Here is a 26,863-nt window from a genome sequence, read left to right as displayed (position 1 = left end):
CTATATAGGTAAGCCAGTGTACTAGATATCGTTAGGAATCCAAAGACAATAGAATCAACTTAAGCCTAGCAGACTATCTATAAATCAGATAAGTATCTGGTAATTTTGTTTATAGTTTACCCATGACATAATTCTGTGTATTAATTTATTTAATTACAAATTTCAAAAAATAAAAAGAATTTCCTTCCATTGTTGTTAAAGCAGAAACATCTAGATATGGCTGTAGATTTGATTGATCATAATGTCTAAATTTGGGATTACTTATGAATTAATCTGCCAGTTACAAAGATATCTGTAACAGGGAATGCCCTTACTTTATTTTTATTGTTTTGAAAAGTTAAAAATTCCTTAATTTTTTACAGGGCAATATACCTGATATAATGAAAAGAAAATGACAAAGCTACAACAGATAAAAGACCTCAGGAATGTACATCTAATTGACACTACATTGCATTAATAAATAGCTGCACTTTTTGCAAACTGTGTCTGTGACAGTCCTGAACAAGAAGGGTTTCCTGTTAAGCTGCAGTACCGTTTCTAACTATGGATCATCATTCCTTCTGTGGCAGATTTTTACAGTTGCTCTAATGCTTTGGGGACGACTGTCTCAAAGTAACCTGCAGTTTTCTTGACAACTCCTTGCTCTCTCTCCTGCTAAGAAATGTAGCCCTTTTCTTCTGAGTTTTTAGAATCTTCTGCTACCATCTACCACTTACACCACCAGATCCATAACCACCACCATAGGGACTGCCCAAACTTCTTCCACCAAAACTGTCCCCCTTTATGGGTCCATAATTTGATTGCTGTTGTCCACTATAATTTCCAAAATCATTATAGTTCCCAACACCACCATAGTTACCTCCAAAACTTCCTCCTTCATTGTAACCATCATATCCTCCACCACTGCCTCCATATCCACCACCTTGGTTTCCATATCCAGGTCTACCACCACCAGCCTCCTCTTCCACCAAAGTTTCCACCACGGCCAAAGTTACCTCCACCACCTCCAAAGTTTCCTCCACCACACATAACGTTGCCAGATCCACCTCCACGACCTCTTTGTGATCCAACAGACTGCATTTCTTGTTTAGAAAGGGGCCTTTTTCACTTTACACTTATCCCCATTAATAGTGCGGTACTTTTGAACAATAATTTTATCAACTGTATCATGATCATCAAAAGTTACAAAAGAAAATCTTCTCTTTTTTCCACTCTGCCTGTCTTCCATAACTACTATGGTTTCAATCTTGCCATACTTTTCAAAGTAGTCTCTCAAATTATATTCTTCTGTATCTTTTTTTTTAACATCTTTATTGGAGTATAATTGCTTTACAATGTTGGGTTAGTTTCTGAGGTATAACAAAGTGAATCAGCTATATGTATACATATATCCCCATATCTCCTCCCTCTTGCGTCTCCCTCCCACCCTCCCTATCCCACCCCTCTAGGTGGTCACAAAGCACTGAGCTGATCTCCCTGTGCTATGCAGCTGCTTCCCTGTATCTTCTTTAATACCACCACCAAAAATTTTCTTCACTGTTAGATGGGCATCAACCTTGTGTGGTTGAGCACACATTGCTGCATCCACCTCTTCAACACAAGAGTTAGTCACAAAACCAAAGCCCCTGGAACGTTTTATTTGGGGGTCTCTCATCACCACGTAATCTGTAAGTGTGCCCCATTTCTCAAAATGTTCTCTTAAGCTATCATCTGTAGTTTCAAAGCTCCAACCACCAATAAACAGTTTTCTCAACTATTCTGGTTCCTTTGGATCATGGCCCTGCATTTTGAGACTGGACTCACCTCTTCCAAATTGAGTTCAATATCGCCTCTACTTTAAGTGTAGTCAAATAACTTAATTTCATGTAGGCAGCTTCCTTTTTTGCTTGTAGGGAATGTAGGTGTTGGCTCTTGTATTCTTTTTGAATGTTATTTCAAAAGCTATTTCTGTGGACCATCTGGTACACCATTATTCAGCTTCTTTAACAATAAATAGCAAAGTTGTCACTAACCTACACAAATGAGGGCTGTTCCAACTCTGCTTTCCTGAACTTGAGGCACCAACTTGATTAGAGAAGGGAAACTAAAGACTCCACTTTTCTCCCCTACTATCCCTCATCACAGCTGATCAAAGTCCTTTCTCCTGTACAATCTACCAATGGGGGAGGGGTACTGGTTTGCATGAAATTGTACAGTGAGTGATTGAGAGGTCAGTCTCTGAAATTCAAGTCCTGGCTTTGAAACATCCTAGTTGTGTTACTGTGGTAGGCTCTAACTTCAAGCCTGGGTTTTCCTCATGTATAGAACTGGGTGCAGTAGCATGTTTTGCGGGATGAGAGTAAATATTAAATAGGATAATGTATGAAAAGTGATTACATATATTATCTGGCATTAGTTCAGTGTTAAATAAATGTTGATATGAAGCTATGACACATGTGGTCCAGTCTTACAGCAGTATAGCAGTCAAAGCCTGGAAGTTGAAAAAAATCTAATATGCTCAGTCTCCTTACTTATACTTAACCAACCCTCTGAAGAGGACACATAGCCTTTAGCAACACTTCTTAAACCCTCTTTGCTTTCACACCTACTCAGTCAGTCATTTGACTCACCTTAAACTCCTGCCCCATAGACAAAGAGCCTCTCCTCCTTTCAGTCCTCCCTCTTCTCCCAATTTTGAATCACCTAATAGCAAGGAAAGACACTTCTCTGGGGAGATCTGAAGAAGAAAATGAGTGGGCAAAATCAAAATTCTCTTAGTGGTTGTTAACCACTGTTTGTTTGATGGTGATAAAATGGCCAACATACCAATATACAAAAACTGCTTTCTCCCATCACATTTTATCAATTCTGATGTCCTTTTAAAAACTGTCATTCATTCACACATTATTGTAAGGTTCTGCAGCCAGAAAACTGAATCACTGACCAATCATATCCAAAGGACTCGTAGTTTTGATGGTCAGGGGAGCAGGTAATTTTGGAGCAAGATGCTCCAAACACTGAGTGATAATAAGAAAACCATAATACCATTTAAAGTATGATGTACATTTGTATTACACTTTACAATTTTATGAGTGTTTTCACATAAGTTATTTAATCTGATTCCCCACAAAAATCTTGTGAGGTTGGCAGACTGAGGATAATTGTCTCCGTTTTAATAAATGCAGAGACTGTAACATAGGAGATTGACATGGGAGGTGCTGCAGTGAGTGGCTTCAGACAGTCAGAGAGTCAGATGAGAGCCCTGGTCACCCAGGAGGGAGGCCGATGAGGGGCACAGGAAGGGAGGGCCCCTCTTAGCCCTGCCATGGACCCTGAGGAGCAGAGCATCTCATTTGGTACTGATGCCTTAGCTTGTTGATTCTTGCTGTATATCCTTCCAGGCATTTTGTGGCTATCTTATGATGTTGGCACCATAATGGAATTTTATCTGCAAAACACGTTAGCCTAAGAGAAAATTCTATTAACACTTGCCTTTCCTTTCTTCTACTCTGATATTAAAAAAAAAAAGAGTTAAAGAAAAATTATGGTTTTTTTTAAGAAACAGGAAAGATTTTCTTAGGTTGATTTTTTTTTTTTTTTTTTTAAGGATTGTTAAACATGTCTGTTGTGGCTTTTAGAGCACAAGGTACCACAGTCAAGTAAGACCTTTTATCCCCCAGTAGAGAGAAATGGTACATTTTATTCAATACATTAAATTATGTAGACATTAGCCACAACATGTTGATTCAGCTTCACAGGAAATGAAAATCAATACCATCTGTGTGGATAGCAGCTCTACATTACCACAGCACACACTGTAATGTGTTCATTGCGTCTCAGCTCCAAAACCTCACTTTATTTAGAATGACATTATTGTAAGGTTTTTAAAAGTCACTTTAATATGCATGTAAAAATCCAAATCAAGAAGTCAACAGATTTTGAATCCAGATTTTAGAAGCAATATTCTCCAGCTGCTTTGAATTTGCCTAGCATTTGATAAATTTTGAAACTGTCATGAGATACAGGTCTTCAAAGGCTGTGAGATATGGCCCAAGTGCCTAGCATCGAGCCCAGTACACAGCAGATGCTCAAAAAATGTTTGTTGAATTAATGAATCAGCACAAGATGCACCATCAATTTCATAACATATTCTTGAGGGGCTTCCCTGATGGGGAAGAATCTGCAGTGGTTAAGAATCTGCCTGCCAATACAGGGGACACAGGTTTGATCCCTTTCAGGAAGATCCCATGTGCCACAGAGCAACTCAGCCTGTGTGCCACAACTACTGAAGCCCGTGTGCCTAGAGCCTGTGCTCTGAAACAAGAGAAGCCAGCGCAAGAGAAGACCATGCACTGCAATGAAGAGTAGCCCTAGCTCGCTGCAATTAGAGAAAGCCCGTGTATAGCAACGAAGACCCAACGCAGCCAAAAAAATAAATAAATAACATATTCTTGGGAAAAAAGAAACCTTAAAGTAAATGTACCCGTTGACTGCAAGATGTACAATGATTTAATTTTAAAAAATATTTATTTATTTATTTGGTTGCCCCAGGTCTTAGTTGTGGCAGGCGGGCTCCTTACTTGCGGTTCTAGGGCTCTTTAGTTGTGGCTCACCAGCTCCTTAGTTGTGGCATGTGAACTCTTAGTTGCGGCATGCGTGTGGGATCTAGTTCCCTGACCAGGGATCGAACCCAGGCCCCCTGCATTGGGAGCATGGAGTCTTATCCATTGCATCACCAGGGATGATTTTTAAAATGTGAAAAAAACTGATTAAGAATCTACGGAGGGGGCTTCCCTGGTGGCGCAGTGGTTTAGTCTGCCTGCCAATGCAGGGGACGCGGGTTCGTGCCCCGGTCCGGAAAGATCCCACATGCCGCAGAGCGGCTGGGCCCGTGAGCCATGGCTGCTGAGTCTGCGCGTCCGGAGCCTATGCTCCGCAACGGCAGAGGCCACAACAGTGAGAGGCCCGCGTACCGCAAAAATTTAAAAAAAAAAAAAAAAAAAAAAAAGAATCTAGGGAGGGACTTCTCCGGTGGTCCAGTGGTAAAGAATCCACCTTCCAATGCAGGGGACACGGGTTCGCTCCCTGGTCGAGGAACTAAGATCCCACATGCCGCGGGGCAACTAAGCCCACGTGACACAACTACTGAGCCTGCACACCTCAACTAGAGAGACTGCGTGACGCAAACTACAGAGCCCACGTGCTCTGGAGCCCACACGCCACAACTAAAGAGAGAAAACCCACATGCCACAAGTAGAGAGAAGCCCGTGTGCTGCAACGAAAGACCTAGCATGCTGCAACAATTATCCTGTGTGCTGCAACTAAGATGCCACACAGCCAAAAATAGTAAAATAAATAAATAATAAAATAAATAAATATTAAATGTATGTTTAAAAAAAAAGAATCTAGGGAAAGCAGTAGTTGCTCTAGGAGTGGCAAGTATAAATGCATTGGAAGTCTGACGGACAAAGAGTTTAATTTCAGACAGAGGGACCAGATAAATTTTTTACTATAATTATCTGGAGGCACTGTTAGGATGGGCCCTTTTTTGAGAGCTCCAGAATTCCTGAGTAGGAGTGGCTTGGAGGAAACAATCTGGTTGGGAAGAGACTTGTTCTAAAAATGCATTTGTTTAGCGAGCATGCTGATTTCTTTAGATTGTATGTTTATTATCTGGAGGGCCTGGATAGGACTGGAGGTGAGGAGGGGTTGATGGTGAGTATGTAGAATTTAAAAATTTTCCATTTTAGGCATATAGGAATTTATGTCTAGATCTGTATCTTTATCTGTCTACTCGTCTATCTCTCTTTTGCTTTCTTTTAGTGAAAGCAATAGACTCAAGTTATCTGTCTTTATTGAAAATAATCAATATTTATATTTATTCTATACTATTATACTTCATCATCCTCTTCCATATTCAGGGAATTTCCTGAGTGAGCATCTTTGTCTTCTCCATCTCCATACCCACAGCATTAGTTAGCACAGAGCCTGGCTTTCAGTAGGTGTGAAATAAAGTTATTTATTGAAAGGAATGCCCTTGAAAAGCATAGATGGTATGGTTAATTCTTTTCAGCATGATCACATATCAGGTCATCTTTCATTTTGTAGACAGAATGATGAAGCAAGATTAGAGGCCCAACTTAGAGTCATAAATAAAAGTCAGAAGAAAACCTGAGCAAGAATCCAGAGGATTCAAGTCCCAGTAGTGTATTTTGCATCATATTATCCAAGTTCCAGCAAAAATCACATGGATGTTCCTTGCATATGAATATGTCCTTTGTGGGAATTGGAACCGTTTTATTATTATGTCAAACCTTTAAAAGTCAGACATGCACTTTAAATTGATTTTTGGGGGTAGGTTTTGACCTCTCTTGTTACTACTGTCACACGCATGTGCAAGACAGCTGATGGGAGAGGATGTGTACTTGCCTCCAAGTAATTACATGCTACGGAGCCTCATCATTTCTGGTTCTTTAATCCAAATTTCTTAACCAACTCCTTTCAAATTGGATCTTTAGTACAGCCATTCTAATTCTATAGCTCCAAAACAAAGTCATTTTAAAAAATATTTATTTATTTATTTTTGCTGTGTTGTGTCTTCGTTTCTGTGCAAGGGCTTTCTCTAGTTGTGGCAAGCGGGGGCCACTCTTCATTGCGGTGCGTGGGCCTCTCACTATCGCGGCCTCTCTTGTTGCGGAGCACAGGCTCCAGACGCGCAGGCTCAGTAGTTGTGGCTCACAGGCTTAGTTGCTCCGCGGCATGTGGGATCCTCCCAGACCAGGGCTCGAACCCGTGTCCCCTGCATTAGCAGGCAGATTCTCGACCACTGCGCCACCAGGGAAGCCCAACAAAGTCATTTTTAAGCTATTTGAACTTAAAATATTTGGAAAAAAAATCTGAACGATTTCTGAAAGCACAAAGCAGGTATTTTCTTCAAACTCAAGTAACTGAAATAACTGAAGATATTTAGTTCAAATTGCAAATAAATTCACCTTTGGACTGAGACAAGGCAAGAGAAATATCAGACCCAAAGGTCAAAGGGAACATTTTGGAGTAAGTTATAAACAGAAAATAGGGATCTAGAATGGAAAAGATGAACTCAACAATAAGATGGGATCATGACACCTTGGTAAGTATTTTTTATTATGTTTTAAAACTCACTGTGCTAACCCAGGACTTTATTTTCACTGACTCTAATTGAGAATATTTTAGTGATTTTGTGTGTGTGTGTGTGTGTGTGTGTGTGTGTGTGTTTAAAGGACCGGGAAATGATACTCTGTACTTTGTTATGTCTTGGTTCAGAGAAATTTAAAGCATATAGAAATCTTGGGCTAGATCTCTTCTCCATTCCCTGACTCTCCCTAGAACACTTATGCCAAAAATTACCATTCTCTGTGGTATCAGATTCTCAGGGAGAAGTAACTGTTTAGAGGAATTCATTTTCCAAATGCCCAAATTTCACCAGATTCAAATAGTGCTGATGTAAATAAATAAAAAGTGTAAACTTGAAAAGTTTATTAGATGTGCCTGTCGATAGGTAATTAGCACAAGCACATTTGTGATTTATTGGAAAGTTCAAGGGCAACTGGAATGACTTCTGTTATTCTGCAGTTGCACGTTGGAGTTAAATCCTGTGTTTTCTGGAGCTGCAAAAGTCTGTAGTATGATATTCATCATCATTTTAAATGTGTTTATTGAGTGGGAGGTCTCTAATTAGGAATCTGCTCTCATTCCAATTGATATTGGGTTAAAATGTACTTTTTCACCAGCTACTTAAAAAGAGTTCCTAATCCAGCAACTCCACTCCTGGCTATTTATCCAAAAAACAAAAACAAAAACAAAAACATTAATTCAAAAAGATATATGCACTCCTGTGCAGCATTATTTACAATAGCCATGATATGGAAGAAACCTAAGTGCCCATCAATAGATAAATGGGTAAAGACGATGTGGTATACATAGATACACACACACACACACACACACACACACACACACACACACACACACACAATGGAAAATTACTCAGCCATAGAAAGAAAAGAGATCTTGCCATTTGTGACAAAGTGGATGGACCTAGAGGGAATTATGTGAAGTGAGGTAAGTCAGAGAAAGAAAAATACTGTATGATTTCACTTATATGTGGAATCTAAAAGACAAAACAAATGAACAAATATAACCAAACAGAAACAGAGTCATAGATACAGAGAACAAACAGGCAGTTGCCAGAGGGGAGGGAAGTTGGAAGAGGAGAGAAATAGGTGAGGGAGATTAAGAGGTACAAACTTCCAGTTACAAAGTAAATGAGTCATAGGGATGAAGTGTACATTGTGGGAAATACAGTTAACAGTTATGTAGTATATTTGTATAGTGACAGATGGTAACTAGACTTATAATAGTGATAATTTTGAAATGTATAGAAATATTGAATCACTATGTTGTGTACCAGGAACTAACAATGTGTTGTAGGTCAAGTATGCCTCAAAAACAAACAAACAAACTCACAGAAAAAGAGATCAGATTTGTGGTTACCAGAGGGGAGCTGGGGGGAGAGGTAACTGGATGAAGGTAGTCAAAAGGTACAAACTTCCAGTTATAAGATAAATAAGTACTAGGGATATAATGTACAACATGATAAATATAAGTAATACTGCTGCGTGTTATCTATGAAAGTTGTAAAGAGAGTGAATCTTAAGAGTTCTCATCACAAGGAAAAATTTTTCTATTTCTTTAATTTTGTATCTATATGAAGTGATGGATTTCACTAATCTAATTGTGGTAATCATTTCATGATGTATGTAAATCAAATCATTATGCTGTACATCTTAAACTTATATAGTGTTGTATATTATATCTCAATAAGACTGGAAGAAAAAGAAAAAAGGAAAAATAAAAAGTTCCTAAAGCCAATCATCAGTGTAAAAAAAGATTTAGGAGAATATCAAAAAATATTTGTTGACTGACAACGGAGAGGGTTGGGTTGGAACATATAATAAGTTTACCATTCTTCCAACTCAAAAAGTCTACACCCTATCAGGTTTATACTTTACCTATCCTCAGCGGGAGTGGGGTGGCTCTTCACACTTTGCAGTGATTTGTCACTCTGCCTAACTAACTGGCCAGTCTCTTGTCCTGATTTTCCCACAATTGCACTGTAGCTTCTAGCAATACCAGGTGTCTCGCTTTTCTGCAACCTGTCTCCATGCCTGTACCCTTGCTGTTCTTTCTCTGTCTGAAGTGTCCTACTCATTAATCTCAGCTTTGAGTCAGGACTCAAATGCTACTGCCTGGGTAACGGGACATTCTCCTCTCACTCCCAGCATACGCAGGTAAGGTAATCTTCTGATTGTATTTGCTGGCTGGTTTGCATGTCTGATTCCTCAGGAGACTGAAATATTCTTGGGGGCAGGTGCTTTGTGTGTCTGCATTTTTGTAACCCTGAAACCTGGCATAGTGCTTTCACACATGGTATGTGCCCTTGAAATATTTACTGAGTGAATGAGTATATTCCTTGGTGTAAATCATAAACATAACTTTATACTGCCCATATATCTTATAAGATTTCTCATATCTATCTCTTTCAGGTATAATTTTCTTTACATAAGTGATGCATGCCTAAAAACATATTTTTAATTTTGTGAATTTAATAAAATTCTAGATCCATGCTGCATTGTCCTATAAAGGAGTTGCTAGCCACATGTGGCTATTTAAATTTAAATCAGTGAAAATTAAATAAAATTAAAAAGTCAGTTCCTCAGTAGCAGCACCAGCCACATTTTAAGTGTTCAATAGACACATGTGGCTTTTAGCCACTGTATTAAACAACACAGACAGAGAACATTTCCATCACTGCAAAAAACTGTATTGAACAGTGCTACCTTAGAGAAACTGGATATCTTTGGTAATGTTTCAAATTCTTCTGTAAAGTAAATAATCATATTCAAACTAATTACCTTTGAACATCTGAATGCTAATATAGCCAGGTTTTAAAATACTAGTCTTAGATATATTACATTCTCTGGTACAGACAAATCTTTTACAAATATTTTAAACAGTCTATATTTAAATGTAAAAAGTGTTCAGAAAAATAAAATATTGAGACTAGTGAGTCACACGATGACCTAGGTGCACCATTTTCTTATTTCTCCCTCCTGAGACACCAATAAAACTAAGCAAAAAAATGTTTTAAGTGCTCTCACTCCACAACATGAAGAGAGTAAGACAAGGATCATCAGTGGACAAGGGGATTCAAGAGGTTTATGAAATATAGAAAGTTGATGAAGCATACTGGAGAAAGTGGCAGCCTATACTGTACCTGGAGGGGTATAAGTCACCACACTTGGAAACATTTGATGCAGAGGGGGTCAGGAATGAGTTGTGCAGCAAAACAGGAAGATTTGTTAAAAGTCTGTCAGTTGGAGAGAACCTACAGCCTGGCACAATAAAGGAAAAGTTACCTATATCTGTCTCATTCAGGCATTTTAAAACATCAGGGGTAAAGAGAGTATGGAGAGAGACAGAAAGAGGCACTTACAAGATAACTGCCTGGCAAGAAGCTTCTCATTAGCAGCCCTGGGTACTGGAAGATAATGCAGCAAGGCTCTCAAGGTTTTTTAACCATTAGGTAGGAGGATAGAATACATTTTCAGACATGTTCCATACATCTTTTCTTAGGAAGTTACTAGAGCGTATTCTCCACCAAAACAAAAGAGTAATGAGTAAGGCATATGCTCCTTTGGTGGACTGGACTATTGCTTCCTATTGTTCACATCTCCCCTGTCATTGACGTATACATTCATGTCTACATTTCCCTACTCCTTTGATGTTGGGGTTGCCCATGTGATTTGCTTTGGCTAGTGGGACACTGGTGGATGCCGCATGAGCAGAGGCTTTCAGTATGCTTATTTGGCGTGTCTTGGTCTTTCTCTTTCTTCTTCCATCTTCCATGAGAAGAGCGTGCCCCAAATAGCTGCTGGTACCACATGAGACACATGGAGCAGTCTTGAATTCAACCCACATTCTGAAGCAGAGTGAGAACAGTAAATGTTTGTTGTTACCACTGAGATGTCAGGGCTGCTTGTCAGGCAGCATTACGGTTACACAGCATTTCTGTAGTAATAATTATTAAGAAGCTTTCAGGCAATTAATCCAATTTGAGAGTACTGACATTCCTCCTCTAGAATGGTAACTGTGCAGCAGACCTGAAAGCAACTGGTCCAGTTGGGAATATGAGGATTAATGGCTCTGGGAGGGAGATCTTCAAGAAATAAGAAGAATCAACAGAATAGAAGGTATGATTGAGACCTTGGGAATATAGTTAAGGCAAATGGAAGAGCACAAAAATGGGAAATCCATTCCAACTGAATTGCAGGAGCACAGCAGTCATCATATTAGACTCTTTAGAAAAGGGGTCTTGATCCTATTATATTATTAGCTCTGTAGTGAACACTATTTATATAGATGTAATTAAGTAAGATCCATTTATAGTTCCCCCCCCACATGGGTATACACTTATATCCAAACTCCTCAGGTTGTGAACATTAAATGTGTACAGCTTTTTGTATGTCAATCATACCTCAATAAAGTGGTTTACACACACACACACACACACACAAATGATTAAAAGAGAAAACAAAGCAGAGGAACAAAAAGGAAACAAAACAGACAAAAAGCCAAAGAGGGAAAAAACTAACTATGGTAAAAGTCCCTCAGGTCATCAAAAACCAAATTCCTGAGCTAGAACGACCAGAAACCTAGGCCCAGCCAGGGATTTGTATAGGTGCTTGGAATTCCATAAAAATGGCTCTTTATGAGGTAATAGCAAGAAATGAATCTATGAAAGCTAGGGATAAAACACAGTGGTTTTCTCACTTTCTGGTCTCAAGACTCTTTTATTTTTTTTTAAAAAAGAGACACCTGAAGCACTTTCTTTTTATGTGGGTTATAGCAATTGGTATTTACCTTATGAGAAATTAAAACCTATAGGATGCTTCAGTGGTCTTTTCATTTCTAGTTTGAAAACCTATTATAATTTTTGGTTTTTAAAGAGCTCATTAAAGTCTACACTTAAAACATTAATTCTTTTGTCCTTAAACTCTGAACGATTGGTCTCAACGGACGACTTAGCTGGCATCATGATACTATATGAAACTGTTCCATTGTGTAAGACACAATAAGGTATATCATTAAAATCTGTAAAGTTAAGAGGAAGATAGCTTTCAACATAATTTTATTTCTTATTTACAGTTTTGCCCAGTTTCTTTGCAGTAGATTCCTTTTCCATGAGCCCAGATAGTCTGCTATGTCCATTCCTATATCTTTATTTATTTATTTATTTTTCAATAGGTTTGTGGGGTTTTTTTTTAACATCTTTATTGGAGTATAATTGCTTTACAATGGTGTGTTAGTTTCTGCTTTATAACAAAGTGAATCAGCTATACATATACATATATCCCCATATCTCCTCCCTCTTGCATCTCCCTCCCACCCTCCCTATCCCACCCCTCTAGGTGGTCACAAAGCACTAAGCTGATCTCCCTGTGCTATGCGGTTGCTTCCCACTAGCTATCTATTTTACGTTTGGTGGTATATATATAAGTCCATGCCACTCTCTCACTTAGTCCCCAGCTTACCCTTCCCCCTCCCCATGTCCTCAAATCTATTCTCTACATCTGCGCCTTTATTCCTGTCCTGCCTCTATGTTCTTCATAACCATTTTTTTTTAGATTCCATATATATGTGTTAGCATATGGTATTTGTCTTTTTTTTTCTGACTTACTTCACATTCCTGTATCTTTAAAGGCAGAGGGTGCAGCTGTAGGGCAAGAAAGCAGCAAGTTGTCTCCTCTTTCTTTTTAAGCCCAACAATTCATCGTGCTCGTGTCTGACTTATTCAGCATTGGTAGGGGAATCCGGGTGCTGGACATGTCTCCCGTATCTCAGAGGAGGGAACTGGGGAGTCCCTTTATTTATTCCTTCACTAATGCTCTTCCTTTCTTCATGTAGATCTGAGTTTCTGACCTAATCATTTTCCTTCTCTCTGAAGAATATTTTTTAACATTTCGTGACAGGCAGATCTATGGATGAAAAATTCCTTCAATTTTTGCCTGTGAAAATCTTTATTTTTCCTATACTTTTGAAGGATAATTTTACTGGATACAGAATTCTAGGTTGGTGGTTTTGTTCTTTTCTGCATGCATGGTTTCTGAAGGAAGGTCTGATGTCATTCTTATCCTTGTTCCTTTATAGATAAGGTTCTTTCCCCCACCTCTCCGGCTTCCTTAAAGATTTTCTCTTTGATTTTATAGAGTTTTAGGTATTTTCCTAAATAGTGTTCTCTGAGCTTCCTGGATCTATGGTTTTCTTTCTGTCGTTATACTGCGCTTTATTATGAAACTTTTTATCAGATTTAAGTTTTTAAAACATAACATGTAAAACTAATTTATTTTTAAAATAACTACAGCATTTTCCAACCAAATAATGCTCTATAACATCTTTTCATATTTAACATTCTTTTTCAATCTTTTTAATGATCCCCTTCATATAAATATCTATAAAAACACCTAATTTACTTTATTGTTTCTTAAGAGTCCAAACCCTCACAGTAGTTAAATCTGAGTCAGTCACTTTCCATTATTTTGCAATAGCCAAAAAAAACAAAAACAAAAACCCTCTAGGCTGAAAGTTGACTTAAACTTATTTTAGCTGCAAAAGAGCAAAATAAAAATTTCCTTTTTTGTATTGGCAAAATTTAAAAATATCATATGATCAAGTTATCCTTATAGTTTTAAAAACATGATTGTTTTTAATGTTGCAGTAGTTGGATGTTGGGTAGCCCATGGGAACAGGTATCAGGGTAGCAGGGGAGGTGGCTCTTATTCAGGTCTGTTCAAAGGGGAGTATCCTCTTGAGCCTTGGTTTTCCATCTGTAAAATATGCATAGTGCCTGCTCTGACTCTTCACAAAGAAAGAAAAGAAAAATTCCTGATTTGGGGAGCTGTAATAGCCCTGAGAGATCATTTTGTCAATTTTGATGAGAAAATAGAGGCAAAAGTGGGTTGAAAACTTGCTCAAGGGCAAATATCAAGGGAACACATAGAATCACTGTATTTACATTTGGCATTGACAGTGCAAAGCTAATGTTTTTATTTTTATAACCCCAGTGCATCCTGTGTAAACTCATTATAACAGTATGAGCCTTATGGGCCACTTACATTACAATAACATATTTCTCAGACAGAAATCTGCTGGTATGGAAAATATCTGCTTTTTTAAATGGGATCAATCTCCACCTCCATAAGCTGTCCGATAACTGCATTATCAGTTCCTACATCTTGTCTTTTCTGATAGTTACCAAAATCTTTGGGTATACTTTTCATAATATTTATAAGCTGAGTCAGGGTCAGTGAGTTGAAAGCTGAGGTAGGAGTTAGCAAGATGGATGAGATGGGTACTCTGGACATAACAACCCTGATGGTTGAAGGCACTGAGATGGGAAAGAGTAGTGTGTTCACCACATTACAAGTAATTTGCTTCTGGACTCATCCTCTTTTGTTAAAGCCATTCGTCTGTGCTCGCCTTCCTAGAGGCACAAGGAAGAATTTGTTGGGTGGGTGGGTGGGGGCATCCTCGATTTCTTACCCTTCTCACACTTAACAGAGGTCCTACTGATTCTGTTAAAGATTCTGGAATGTGCCCCCTTGTGTTGTTGATTTTACCACAGTCTTAGTTCAGGTCAACACTTTTGCTTAAATAACTAGTTACTAGATTACAATTAGCCTCTTAACTAGCTCACTGCCCTCACCCAATTGACTCTCCACAAACATCATTATGTTTCTCAGTCACTTAAATGCTTTCAACCTAAAGATAAAGACCAAATTCTTTATTGTGACATTTAAGGCTGATTCCCAGTGCCCGCTCTGGCCTTGCCCTGTGCTCCTGCCCTGCGAGCACTCACACTGCTCTAGTTTACTGGCCTTTGCTGAGTCACCGGCTCTTCCGGTGATGCTGTCCTTGTCCTCCCCCTTTTCTCACATGGCTAATAACAAATTAACCTTTTCTCTCCTTCCTTCTCTCTCTCTCTCCCCTCCTTCACTTCTTCATTCCACAAATATTTATTGACACTCTTCTATGTGCCAGTCACTGAAGGTGCATTAGTGAGCAAAACAGGAAAAGCTCTGCCCTCAAAGACCTTACACCCGTGTGTTTGTGTTGGGGGTGACAGAAACGAAGTGTATTAACTAATAAATAATGCTGTATGTTAGAAGATGGTAAGTGCTGTGGAGAAATAGTAAGCTGTAAATGGAAGGGGAGGATGCAGGGAGAGATGTCATTTTAAATAGAGTGGTCAGAGTAGGTCACACACACAGAAGATGGCATTTCAGCAAAGAATAGGATGAAGTAAGGAAGGGAGCCATTTGGTTATTTGGAGAAAGGATGTTCCAGGCAGAGGAAGCAGCCAGTGCAAAGGCCTGGCATGTTCAAGGAGCAGCAAGAGAGCTAGTGCATCTGGAGCACAGTGAGTGAGGAGGACTCACAGAAGAAGAGGTCAGAGAGGTTCCTGGGGGACCTGAAAGCCATCTAGGTAGTGGTAAAGACTTCAGTTTTTATGCTGAGAGAAACTGGGACCCAGTGAAGGCTCTGGAGCTGAAGAGAGACATTATTCGACACACGTTTGAAAGACAAGAAGTAGGGAGAGCGGTAAGGAGGCTACTATAGAGGCTTCCCTGGCGGCACAGTGGTTAAGAATCCGCCTGCCAATGCAGGGGACACGGGTTCGAGCCCTGGTCCAGGAAGATCCCACATGCCACGGAGCAACTAAGCCCATGTGCTACGACTACCGAGCCTGCGCTCTGGAGCCTGCGAGCCACAACTACTGAGCCCATGTGCCACAACTACTGAAGCTGGCGTGCCTAGAGCCTGTGCTCCACAACAAGAGAAGAACTGCAATGAGAAGCCTATGCACTGCAACGAAGAGTAGCCCCTGTTCGCCGCAACTAGAGAAAGCCCACGCGCAGCAACAAAGACCCAACACAGCCAAAAATAAATAAATAAAATAAATAAATTTATATAAAAAAATAAAATAATGCAATAGATAGATGGTGGTAGCCGGGACCAGGTGGCAATAGAGGCTGATGAGGATTCGTCAGATACTGGGAGTGTATATATATTTTTTGCATTTTAAACAAAATATCATTGAATAAACTTGACTCTTTTTGGTGTACAGGTCAATGAATATTAAAACACATACAGATTTAAATAGTTACCACCACATTCAGAATCTAGAACAGTTCCTCAAACTCCTAAAACTCTCTCAACCTAACCCTTGTCAAACACTGTTCTCTATCACTATAGTCTGGTATTTTCAAGAAAGTCATATAAATAGAATCATATAGTAGGTAACATTTTGAGACTGGCTTCTTTCACTTGGTGCAATGTCTTTGAGATTCATTCAAGTTGTTGCTTGTGTTCATAGTTTGTTCTTTTTCATTAATTAGTAGTATTCCATTATATGGCTGTACCACAATTTGTTTATCCATTCACCTGGTAAAGGACAGTGGGTTGTTTCCAGTTTGGGGTGATCATGAACACTGCTACTAGAAAGTTAGTGTGTAGGTGTTTGAATGAACATATATTTTTATTCCTCTGGGATAAATGCTCAATAGTACAAATTCTAGGTCTTACGGTAATTGCATATTTAACTTCATAAGAAACAGCCAGATTATTTTCCAGAGGGGTGTACCATGTTACAGTACCATTAGCAAAGTAGGAAAGTTCTAGTTGGTTTATATTCTTGTCAGCACCTGGTGCTGTCAGTATTTTTTATTTTAGCCATTCTAATAAGTGCATTAATAGTATTTCATCATGGTTTATATTTGCGCCTCCCTAATTCCCTAATTTGGGAATTAGATGGCTTCACAGGAGAATTCTATCAAACATTTAGAGAAGAGTTAATACCTATCCCTCTGAAACTATTCCAAAAAATTGCAGAAAGAAGGAACACTCCCAACCTCATTCTATGAGGCCACCATCACCCTGATACCAAAACCAGAGAAAGATATCACAAAAAAAGAAAATTACAGGCCAATAACACTGATGAAAATAGACACAAAAATACTCAACAAAATACTAGCAAACCAAATCCAACAATACATTAAAAGGATCATCCATCATGATCAAGTGGGATTTATCCCAGGGATGCAAGGATTCTTTAATATCTGCAAATCAATCTGTGTGATATATCACATTAACAAACTGAAGCATAAAAACCATATGATCATCTCAATAGATTCAGAAAAAGCTTTTGACAAAATTCAAAACCCATTTATGATAAAAGCTCTCCAGAAAGTGGGCACAGAGAGAACTTACCTCAACATAATAAAGGCCAAATATGACAAACTCACAGCTAACATCATTCTTAATGGTGAAAAGCTGAAAGCATTCCCTTTAAGATCAGGAACCAGGCAAGGATGTCCATTGTCACCACTTTTCTTCAACATAATTTTGGAAGTCCTAGCCATGGCAATCAGAAAACAAAAAGAAATAAAAGTAATCCAGGAAAAGGAAGTAAAACTATCACTGTTTGCAGATGACATGATACTATACATAGAGAATCCTAAAGATGCTACCAGAAAACTACTAGAGATAATCAATGAATTGGATAAAGTTGCAGGATACAAAATTAATATACAGAAATCTCTTGCATTCCTATACACTAAAAACAAAAGATCAGAAAGAGAAATCAAGGAAACAATTACATTTCCCTCTCATCAAAAATAATAAAATACCTAGGAATAAACCTATTTAAGGAGACAGAAGACCTCTACTCTGAAAACTATAAGATGCTTATGAAAGAAATAGAAGATGACACAAAGAGATGGAGAGATATACCATGTTCTTGGAATGGAAGAACCAATATTGTCAAAATCAGTATACTACCCAAGGCAGTCTACAGATTCAATGCAATTCCTATCAAATTACCAATGGTGTTTTTCCCAGAACTAGAACAAAAAATTCTAAAATTTATATGGAAACACAAAAGACCCTGAATAACCAAAGCAATCCTGAGAAAGAAAAATGGAGCTGCAGGAATCAGACTCCCTGCCTTCAGACTATACTACAAAGCTACAGTCATCAAAACAGTATGGTACTGGTACAAAATCAGAAATATAGATCAATGGAACAGGATAGATAGTCCAGAGATAAACTCACACACCTATGGTCAACTAATCTATGACAAAGAAGGCAAGAATATACAATGGAGAAAAGACAGTCTCTTCAATAAGTGGTGCTGGGAAAACTGGACAGCTACGTGTAAAAAAGAATGAAATTAGAACACTCCCTAACACCATACACAAAAATAAACTCGAAATGCATCTAAGACCTAAATGTAAGGCCGGACACTGTAAAACTCTTAGAGGAAAACATAGGCAGAACACACTTTGACATAAATTGCAGCAATATCTTTTTTGATCCACCTCCTAAAGTAATGAAAATAAAAACAAATATAAACAAATGGGACCTTATTAAACTTCAAGGCTTCTGCACAGCAAAGGAAACCATAAACAAAACAAAAAGACAACCCACAAAATGGGAGAACATATCTGCAAAGGAAGCAACCAACAAGGGATTAATCTCCAAAATATACAAACAGCTCATGTGGCTCATATCAAAAAAAACCAACACAATCAAAAAGATGGGCAGTAGATCTAAATAGACACTTCTCCAAAGAAGACACACAGATGGCCAAAAAGCACATGAAAAGACGCTCAACATCACTAATTATTAGAGGAATGAAAATCAAATCTACAATGAGGTATCACGTCATACCAGTCAGAATGGACATCATCAAAAAGTCTACAAACAATAAATGCTGTAGAGGGTGTGAAGAAAAGGGAACCCTCTGACACTGTTGATATGAATGTAAGTTGGTACAGCCATTATGGAGAACAGTACGGAGGTTCCTTAAAAAAACTAAATATAGAACTACCCTATGATCCAGCAATCCCACTCCTGGGCATATATCCAGAGAAAACTCTAATTTGAAAAGATACGTGCACCTCAAAGTTCACAGCAGCACTATTTACAAGAGCCAAGACATGGAAGCAACCTAAATGTCCATCGACAGATGAATGGATAAAGAAGATGTGGTACTTATATACAATGGAATATTACTCAGCCATAAAAAAACAATGAAATAATGCCATTTGCAGCAACATGGACGGACCTAGAGATTATCATAATAAGTGAAGTAAGTCAGACAGAGAAAGATAAATATCATATGTTATTGCTTATATGCAGAACCTATTAAAAATGATACAAATGAACTTATTTACAAAACAGAAATAGAGTCACAGATGTAGAAAACAAACTTATGGTTACTGGGGGGAAGAAGTGGGAGGGATAAATTGGAAGGTTGGGATTGACATGTATACACTACTGTATATAAAACAGAAAACTAATGAGGACTTACTGTATAGCACAGGGAACTCTACTCAATACTCTGTAATGACCTATATGGGAAAAGAATCTAAAAAAGAGTGGATATATGTATATGTATAATTGATTCACTTTGCTGTACAGCAGAAACTAATACAACATTGTAAATCAAGCATACTCCAATAAAAATTTTAAAAAAGAAACTGCCAGACTCTTTTCCAGAGGGGCTGTACCATGTTACAGTCCTACTAGCAAAGTATGAAAGTTCTAGTTGCTTTACATTCTTGAAAACTCCTCGTGCTGTCAGTATTTTTTATTTTGGCCATTCTAATAAGTGCATAACAGTATTTCATCATAGCTTAACATTTGCGCCTCCCAAATTCCCTAATTTGCATTTCCCTGTGCACCTATTAGAATGGCTAATGATGTTGAACATCTTTTCATGTGATTATATGTTATTTATATATACTCTTTGGTGAAGTTTATAGTCAAGTCTTTTGCTCACTGGAAAAAAAATTGAGTTGCTTGTTGTACTACCATTGAGCTTTCAGAATTCATTACATACTCTGGATACAAGTTGTTGTTCGATATAGTTTTGTAAATATTTTCTCCCAGTCTCCATCTTGTCTGTTCATTCTGTCAACTTCCATAGAGCAAGCATTTTTTTAAATTAAATTTAAAAATTTGAGATAATTGTAGGTTTATACACAGTTTCAAGAAATAATGCAGAGGAACCGCATATGCCCTTTACTTAGTGTCAGCCAATGGTAACAGCTTGCAAAACTGTTGTACGATATACAGCCAGAATGTTGGTATTGAAATAATCAAAACACAGAGCCATTCCATCACCACAGGCTCTCTCATGTGGCCCTTTTGTAGCCTTATCCACTTCCCTCCCAGTCCTACCTCCTCCTTAACCCTGATGACCACTAATCTCTTCTCTATTTCCATACATTTTGTTACTTCAAGAATGTTACATAATATAGAATCATACAATATGTAATTGTTAAGATTTACTTTTTTTCACTCAGCATAATTCCGTGGAGATTCATCCAAGCTGTTGTTTTTATCAATAATTTGTTCCTTTTTTTGCTGAGTGGTATACTCCATGATATGCATGTACTATAAATTTGTTTAACCATTCACCCACTGAAGGACATCTAAGTTGTTTTCAGTTTTATTATATTATATTATGAACACAGTTGCTATGAATATTTGTATACAGTTTTTATGTGATAAGTTTTCATTCCTCTGAGATAAATACCCCCAAGAGTATAACTGATTGATGACATAGTGGTTGCATATTTACTTTTTTAAGAAACTACCAAACTGCTTTCGAGGGTGGCTGTATACTTTATATTTTCACCAGCAATATATGAGTGATCTAGTGTCTCTGCATCATTGTCAGCAGAGAGTGCTCACTATTTTTCATTTTAGTCATTCTGATAACTATGTAGTGATATCTCTTGTGGTTTTAATTTGCATTTACCTAATCACTACTGATGTTGTGCTTTTGTTTGCCATCTGTATATCCTTTTTGGTGAAATGTCTATACATGTCTTTTTCCCATTTTCTAATTGGATTGCTTTATTTTTTCTGTTGAGTTTTGAGAGTTCTTTATCTATTCTGAATACTAGTCTTTTGTCAGATATGTGGTTTGTACATTTTGTTGTTTGCATTCTCTTTAATAGGGTCTTTCATAGAACAACATTTAAAAACTTTCCCCCTCCAGCTTTATTGAGATATAACTGGCATATAACGTTGATAAATTTAAGGTGTACAATGTGATAATTTGATGCATGTACATATTGCAAACATTTTAAACCTTGATGAGGTTTGATTTATCTAATTTTTTTCCTTATGGATCACGCTTTTGGTGTCAGGTCCAAGAGCTCATTGCTTAAACTCTGATCATGAAAAGTATCTTCTAAAATTTTTATAGTTTTACATTTTACATTTATATCTCTGGTGCAGTTTGAGTTAATTTTTGCATATACTATGACGTTCAGGTTGAGGTTCATTTTTGGGCATATGGATATCCAACTGATCCAACACCATTTGTTGAACACACTATCCTTTCTCCATTGAACTGCCCTGGCAACCTTGTCAAAAATCAGTTGGCCATTTATTGGTGTGGAATCTAGTTCTGCATTCTCTGCTTGGTTGCACTGATCTATGTGTCTGTGATTTATCTCTTCATCAACACTACACTCTTGTAATTACTGTAGCTATACAGTGAGTTGTAAAATTGGTTAATATGATTCCCTCAGTTTATTCTTCTTTTTCAAAATTGATTTTGCTGTTCTAGGTCCTTTGCCTTCCCAAAAAACTTTTATTTATTTATTTATTTTTTTGCGGTACGCGGGCCTCTCACTGTTGTGGCCTCTCCCATTGGAGAGCACAGGCTCCGGACGCGCAGGCTCAGCGGCCATGGCTCACAGGCCCAGCCACTCCGCAGCATGTGGGATCTTCCCAGACCGGGGCACGAACCCGCGTCCCCTGCATCGGCACGTGGACTCTCAACCACTGTGCCACCAGGGAAGCTCCCCCAAAAACTTTTAGAATAAGCTTTTCTATATCTAAAAAATAATCTTGCTGCAATTTTGACTGGAATTTTATTAAATCCCTAGATTAGTTTGGTAGAGAACTGACACTGTTAGTATATTTATTCTTCCAATCCATGACCACTGTAGGCCTTCTTTGATTTCTTTCATCGGCTTTTTGTAATTGTCATCATATAGGCTCTGTCATATGTTATACTTAGGTATAAATCTAACAAAACATTTTAAATCTAACATTTTTCTTGAAGCTATAATAAACATATATGTATTTAATTTGTCAATACATATATAAATTATATAAATTAAAGTTTTAGTTTCCAACTGTCATTGCTACTCGATAAAATAGATTGATTTTTGCCTGTTGACTTCATATCCTGCAACCTTGTTAAAGTCACTTATTAGTTTTAAGAGATGTTTTGTTTTATTTTTAGAATCTTTGGGATTTTCTTATAATCTTATAATCTTCATATAATCATGTCATCTCAGGATAGAAACAGTTTTATTTCCTCTTCTGTAATGTGTATGCCTTTTATTTATTTATTTATTTTCTTGCCTTATTACAAGTGGCAGTATGAGTGGTGCTCACTGACATCCTTGCTTTGTTCCTGATCTTGGGGTAAAGTATTCAGTCTTTTACCATTAAATATGATATTAGCTGTAGGTTTTGGTAGATGTCCTTTATCAGGTTGAGGAAATTCCCTTCTAGTCCCTATTTGTTGAAAAATTTTGATCAGAAATTGACGTTGAATTTTGTCAAATGCCTTTTCTGCATCAATTGATAAGATTATGTGGGTTTTCTTCTTTGTACTATTAATATGGTAGATCACATTGATTGATTTTAAATATAAAACTGCAGCCTTGCATTCCCAGTTTAAAATCCACTTGTTCATGCTGCAGTATTCTGTTTACATATTGATAGATTTGATTTGTTAATATTTTCATGAGGATTTTTGTGTCTGTGTTTATGAGAAGCTAACTTTGGAAAGCTGTTTAATATTTCTGAGTTTCAGTTTCTTCAGTTCTAAAAATTAATTTTGTTGCCCCTACTTGTGTCACAGGGTATCTGTAGATGCAAAATAGAGATCAGCTAAATGATAGCGTTTTTTAATATGCAAAGTGCTAAAAAAACACAAGTAATGAGGATTGCTACTTTAACCTTTGATTTGCCTCCTCAACTAAATAGCAAGCCACTTTTTGTAGTCTCCTTAGGAGTGGCACTCTTTTTTTTTTGTTGAAAGATCCCTATGGGAGTGATAATCTATATAAACTTCTCAGCAAATCTGAGATAATTAGGGCAAGTCACCAGGATCTTGGGGAATTGGTATAGAAAGCTTTGGAACTCCTAGGAGACCAGGAATAATATTTCCAAGTAAGGAAAGGACATAGTGGTCCAGCCTTTGGAATGTGGTGCCCCTAGTAATGCAGGAAATTTACCTGGAGGTTGTACTGTAGAAAGGCATAGATGGATGCCTTACTGTGCTACTCTGGCTGACTCTCAGCAGAGAAGAATACAGTCAAATGCATCACTGGGTGGTGTCTCTCAAACACCTCCAGCACAGCCTCTGTGAACTTGCTTCAAGGCCTTAATCAGGAGGGATTGTAAAAGCTAAAAAGGGCCAGCATTTGATCTGGGCCCATGAAAGAGTTTAATCACTGTGGGAGCATGTACAGGATTTGGGACAGTGATGGGAAACGCTCACACCAAAAAACCTCTACCTTCCTCCTTTCACCAAAACCAAAGCTTTCATGAAAATCAGTACAGACAAATCAACTCCACTAGGACTTGTACCACCACAGCTAACAGGAGCCTAGTAGCTGCAGCAGCAACCTCAGCTAATGCCCCTCTACAAGCAATTTTTTTTTTTTTTTTTTTTTTTTTTTTTTTGCGGTACGTGGGCCTCTCACTGTTGTGGCCCCTCCCGTTACGGAGCACAGGCTCCAGACACGCAAGTCCAGCACCCACGGCTCACGGGCCCAGCCGCTCCGCGGCATGTGGCCTCTTCCCGAACCGGGGCACGAATCCTTGTCCCCCGCATCGGCAGGCGGACTCTCAACCACTGCGCCACCAGGGAAGCCCCTACAAGCATTTTTTAAAGTGGCAAAATACCTGTTATATTGACCAGTTTGTCAGTTATTATGGTTCTTTCCCCATCTAAAATGATCCTAAATTTATACTCAGAGATCCATGCCAATTCCTTTGTTAATCAGGATGGGAGGACAGGTGTACAATCTTTCCAACATCATTATCCACAGCATCACTGGGAATTTAAAATCCAATGTCACTATAAAAAAAATAACCAATAAAATGATGCAGGAAATAAATTCTTAATCTTGTAGAATAAGGTAAGAGAAGGCAGAAACATGTGAAGCTAATTTCTCCACAGGTTTACATGGAGAATGTCCCTCTCTGGATGAAAATCAAAGACTAGTGCTTGCTTCCTAAAGCATACTGGGAAATTGAATTTAATATTATAATTGCTATTGTTTTGGGAAAAATTTTTGTAACTTCTTTTAGCAGCGCTCTCTTGCTAGAAAAAAAATTTTTATCTTCTTGGTTTCATAAAAAATCCAAAGGTTTTATTAGAGGAGGGAGTTTTGAAAAGAGGATGTACATTTTACCTAACTTCTCTATTGTTAGTTGGAATCTATATCTATACTTATATTTAGCTATTTTTCTTTTAAAATCTTTCTTGTCCTCTTATGTTTCCCACTTTTTCATTCAATTTTATCTGTTTCTCTTGTACATTGGCAAAACAAATACAACTTTAACAAAATTATCCAAACCATCTCTCTGAGAACCCAGGACCTGGGTATAGTAGAGGCAGTGTGACTCTCTCTATATACTATATAGAGAACAGTAGAGGCAGTGTGACTGAATTGACTGAGCAGGATTTGATAGAAGAGGGGATGTTTCCAGATTCATTTCTTATGAGAATATCAACCTACATGGCCATCCAACTGACTAAGAAATCTTTTGCTAAAGATTCTTATTTTAAGGTCCCATCTTAATACATAAGCAACTTTGTCATTTTCTGGTTGTTAAGGGCAGTGTGGCTTCTTTAGTACCAAAGGGCTATGGAGGGCTGCATACTCTGATACCCACTCCCTTGCAAAGCAGAGCCGTGTTGGAGGAGATCATTGTTTAAGGGGACTAGGTGTGCCAGAAAGTACCCTTGGGATGTCAGACCTACCACTGAGCTCTTATGAGATATGAGGGGGTCCAGTTGGCTCCTGACAACTCACAAAGTGCAGATTAAGTAATAGAGGCAGAGTGAGCACTAAATTCCTTCTGTACTTTTCTTTGGAACCATTGGAAATGTGGTAGAATGTGTAAACAAAGTTTTTAAAATACAAGTACATAGGACAGAGTTCAGAGGAGAACAAAAACATTGATAAAGGGTCTGTATAAGTTAGCCTCCGGAAAAGGAAGTGCAGCGTATTGAGCATACTCACTTGAGAGGCAAAAAAATACTGAAATGAGACATAATAACAGGCTATAAACACATTCAAGAATGTTAAGAGAGATTCCAATTACCCTCATTAGTCAATAATGGGCTTAAACTTTAGAAAAGTCACAAAATGTAAGATATTTGGAAACAATGATCTTTTAGAGGCTCAAAGACAGAAAAAAAATCCTGCAGTTCTCCAACTGAATCAGTTAAATTAGGAGCTACACATTTAGGTTTGTATGTTTTTAACACATGCAAGATGAAGAATATTTAGGTTTATGGCTCAGCCTTAAATTACCTATTTGTATAAATAGACATTGTGTTGATGAAAACTACAGTTTGGAGGAAGGAGAAATACAAACTCATCATCCACGGAGATGATTTAAAATCTTAGAGTCATAGAGAGCAGGAGAGTTAAAACAGAAGCTAAGCATATTGAATATTAGTACAAACTAATCAAAAAGAAGGTTAAGAAACTAAGCAGCATGGAAACCATTATGATACTGAGAGTTCCCGTAAAGGACAAGAGAAGTTTATTCACTGTAGAGAAGAAAAACCCTTGTAAATTCATTAAGGCAGTTAAAAGTTACAGATGCAAGAATCTTAGACCTTTGCAAGAGTTCTTAAGCCCTATAACACCTGTGAAAACCACGCTGAGAAAGTGACACTAATCATCTACAGTAGTCTAGCTTGTAGGGAAAGTCAAGAAAGATGAATAAACCACAGTGTACTGCTGAAATGAATCCTAGAAGCTGAGCAGAAAGTGGGTCAAAAAATTGAACTTGACAGATGTTTCAATCAGATTGGAAGTATCTAAACAAGTGCAAAATGGAACCATAAAGAAAATCACAAAAGAAAAGCTAAAAATCAAAAGGTTTTGAAAACCTACAGGATGCTATTGAAAGGAAAGGATATTAATACAGACTATTACAAAGGACGAGTCTGCAGAGCTGACGAAGATTACAAAGAAAATCTCTCTGGAGTGATAATGGTGAAAAGGGACACAAAGATTCAAGGATATGGGCTCAGGGTATATAGTCAGGGGACTGCAAGTAAGCAAGCTCACCACATGCAGGGAATTAAAGAGAGGGTGGTTGACAGAAAAGAATAAAACGTTATTAGGGAATGTGTCTCTTTGTGCCAAGTGCTATCTTCTGAATCCAAACAAGTGGATGAGTGAAGGGAAGATTTGCAGTTGGATGAAGAGCCTGTAAAAGGCACATGCCTGAATCACAGAAATCAGACCCTGGCAAATGCCTGTTGGGTGACAGAGTTCACCTGCTATCTCATTGCGCTGTCACTCCCAGCATGTAGTTGGCAAATGCTGTGTCCAGTCAGGTTCCAGGCTAGCAGAACAGAGTCTTGTGCACAGCAGGCAACCTTTCAATTACTATATAAAAAAAGGGACGTTAATACTCATGTATTAACCATTTTTGA

At 38.0% G+C, this 26,863-nt stretch overlaps 1 long non-coding RNA gene and 1 pseudogene across 1 annotated transcript in view; one reads left to right on the top strand and one right to left on the bottom strand.

Moving 5' to 3' along the window:
- Positions 1 to 698: 698 nt before the first annotated feature.
- Positions 699 to 1,820, bottom strand: LOC125965363 (heterogeneous nuclear ribonucleoprotein A3-like; annotated as a pseudogene).
- A 3,763-nt stretch (positions 1,821 to 5,583) lies between these two features.
- The window catches only part of LOC117199826 (uncharacterized), a 40,554-nt gene continuing 19,274 nt past the window's right edge, over positions 5,584 to 26,863 (top strand). Inside the window, exon 1 of the long non-coding RNA XR_004481159.2 lies at positions 5,584 to 5,694. This is a non-coding gene — a long non-coding RNA (uncharacterized LOC117199826). The remainder of the gene's footprint in view (positions 5,695 to 26,863) is intronic.

This window comes from Orcinus orca, chromosome 9 (genome assembly GCF_937001465.1).
Source record: "Orcinus orca chromosome 9, mOrcOrc1.1, whole genome shotgun sequence".
Lineage (NCBI taxonomy): Eukaryota > Metazoa > Chordata > Mammalia > Artiodactyla > Delphinidae > Orcinus > Orcinus orca.
This window is presented reverse-complemented; position numbering and strand designations above follow the sequence as displayed.